The sequence below is a fragment of the Tupaia chinensis genome, unplaced genomic scaffold, assembly GCF_000334495.1.
Source record: "Tupaia chinensis unplaced genomic scaffold, TupChi_1.0 Scaffold000126_2, whole genome shotgun sequence".
Classification (NCBI taxonomy): Eukaryota; Metazoa; Chordata; class Mammalia; order Scandentia; family Tupaiidae; genus Tupaia; species Tupaia belangeri.
In genome coordinates, this window is record NW_006159594.1 from 219,386 (window position 1) to 222,604 (window position 3,219).

Here is a 3,219-nt window from a genome sequence, read left to right on the forward strand (position 1 = left end):
CACAGTGGCTGGAGGTCTCTGTGATGGTGATAATACCGGTTCCAGTGGAAACCAACAGGAAATTACAGATGTGAAACCTAGGTACAAATCACCCCAGGATCAATAGATGAGGAAATCATCAACTAACCACAATGTGAAGTGTGTCCGTGTCTTCTACAAGAAACTGGGAAGTATGAGGAATCGCGGGAAAGAAAAGATATCATTCCGTAACCTCTGAGAAGAATTCCAGACTCTGTTGTGGGTTCCCTCTGGCTCTCTCACTCTCTCTCTTTCTCAGAAAAAAAAAATTAAAAGTATACGTTAAAGAAAAAAAAATCAGAAAAAGGGAAGAATTGTCCTAATTTTGATTGTGTCTGTAGTAGAAACACAAAAGTAGAGGAAGATTATTCCATAAACTAGTAATTGGGATATGTGTTTCAAGTGAGATTTCTTCATATAGTTTTTTTCATTAATAATAACACTTCCATTTTGCTATACTACAGAATATTACACTTCTTATAATGTATCAGATTGGTACACTATATAACATCATAAAAGAATTTTTGGAAAGTAAAATTTATGACACTATAGGAAGTAGCATGCTTTTAGATCAGACAGATTGATTAACCTGAAATGTTCTATTAAGAAAGTATTATCCTTTGCCACCCTGGAATAAAATAAGTTTATGTTTTAAATGAAAAAATAAAAAGTATTCCATATCAGGATCTTTCCCTTTGTCTTGGCCTTCTCTGCCTGTAATGCTCTCCCCTCAAAGGTCCACCTCTGAACTTCTTCCTTGAATGTTGCTACTTGGTGAAGCCTTTATCTAATCCTTCCTATTTCCTTTCTTATAGTCTAGCATTCTCCCAGGTGAACTGAAGTAATCCTTTACTAAAGCACTGCCACCTGGTGTCCTAAAATAGTTTGGCATTTATCATGAACTTGCTGCCTTCCAGTGTTCCCAGGTTAGGATGCAAAGCCCAGTTGCATGCTGTATGAATTACCTCCTTGAACTAAAGTCAGTGAACTGCCCATCTCAGTAATTATGCAAGAAGTGATTTAGAAAGACTGTCTGGGTTTTGACTATCAGCTTGCCAGATGTGACAATGAAAAAACAGGTTTTTCTCTATGTGAAATTGTGTCCAATGCTCTGTCTTTTATTATAATATTAAAATATTCTGAGAAGCAGGAACAAAAGTCAGTGACGTGAAAAACAATAAGCCATTGTAGGGAACGGGGCTGGGTACATTCTGTGATATGACACCTGGACTCCCAATATAACATAATGCGCTGATTGCCCATTAATAGTAGAAAAATATTGAAAGTTTTGCTCTACTGCAGTTTCAAATTCTATTTTCTGACACACACCCCCCCCTCCAACATTCTATAGATTGACTGGATCTGGCTGAGTACCTAAAATAGGGAGGTTATTCTACCAGATTGTTTAGATATAAGTTCTCATTTGATTCTTATTGCACCATTTCAAGGTTGGAAACATCCTCCCATGGGGAACAGTGTAGGAAAATGCTTGAGACCGTACAGGTGGGCTGTATTTCTAGATCTAACACTCACGAGCTGAGTGATCTTGGGCCAGTCACCTAGTAGTTTTAATTCCTGAGTTTCCTCATCCCCACAATGTGAATATTGGTGGTATCTATCACAAAGAGTCATTGTGAGAAGTAAATATGTTGATGAATGTCAATGCCCAGTGCCACACAGAAGGCCCCTAGTAACGTACAGGAAAGGAAATTGAGTGTGTGAGAGGCCAAGTACTTTGCTGGTGTCACACAGGTAAGTCAGAGTAGAGCCTTCTCTTCATACATTTCTTCACTCTAGGAGTAACTCTCCAACTCAGTACAGTATTATATTATCTTTATAGCGCCTATCACTATGATTTGAAAAAAAAAAAACCATGTATTTAATTTCTTCTCTTCTCATTGCATTGTAACCTCTTTTCTATCCTTATCACTTCTGCATCCTCCAATTCCAAAACAATGCCCAGCACACAGGAGACACTATTAACAATATCAATATTGTTGTTAAACAAATGCAAAAGATAAAATGATGTCTGCAGTCTTTGCATTCAAACAATAATACAAAAAAATGAGCTGGACTTAATCCTCGTGTGTATCTAGAATTGTCAAGATTCATACCCTACAAGGCATTCAGTGCAAGATTTAAATATACTGGTAATAAATAATTAAACATCTGGTTTATCAGCATTTCTTTCTTTAACTATACCTTAATGGAACTAATAAATAATCTTACTATGACTTTTTCTATAAATGCCTCCATTTAGTTTCTGGGCATTAAGAGGGAATTAATTTTGAGGCTATCTTTTCTGATAATGCGTTTCTTGTCCTACATGTTACAAAAGCTTTTTGAGGGGCCAGTAGATGGCAAAGCGGTTACATCACTAAACTCCCACATGGCCAGTTGTGGTTCGAGTCTCAGACCTGGTGGCTTGAAACTCACACTGACCGCATGTGCATGCGGATTCAAGATCCTAGGAGGAAAATGGAGGAGAGGAGATTGCAGGTGGCCATCCTCCTTGGGGGGTGATTTCTCACTTTCCCTTTCACTGTTTCTGTCTCTCTCTTTCCAGTGAGAACATGATGTACCCTAAGGCCAAAACGTAAAAAAAAAAAAAAAAAAAGAGAGAGAGAGAGAGAGAGAGCTTAGTAACAGCCCTATGCTTCTATGTATACATATGAATATGTATATATTTTTGCTTTTAAAAAAGTAATTTTTAAAAGCATATATATTATTATTCTTAAGAGGGTATATACGGGCCTACTATTTGCTCAAAATGAAGAAAATGAATTACCTCTTTCCATGTACTATCTCTGTGAGTACATTTAAAATCCTCCATTGATACATTAACGTGCAAGGAATGATGATGAAGTATTAACAGCTAAATTATTCTTTGGGGAGGAAAGAAACTGGGGTCCTACATACTTCTAGAAAGTAAATGTCATTTTTGTTTTTCTTTTCACACAAGCTGTATCTGGTGGTTAATGGGCATGGCCCTTACTTCAAGTGAAGTGTGTGGCGACAGCTTACAGGATTCTGCCCTGTTCATTAGTGCAGTACTCCCGCCTGTCAGAAGATTCCCTTCCTGGTGTGGACACTATCCCTCCCATATGCCCATATGTGGGTAAATTTATCAGTGGGTCAGTATTCTCATCAGTCACTGGCTCCATGGGAAGTGAGCTTTCTGAATGTTATGGTCATGACCAC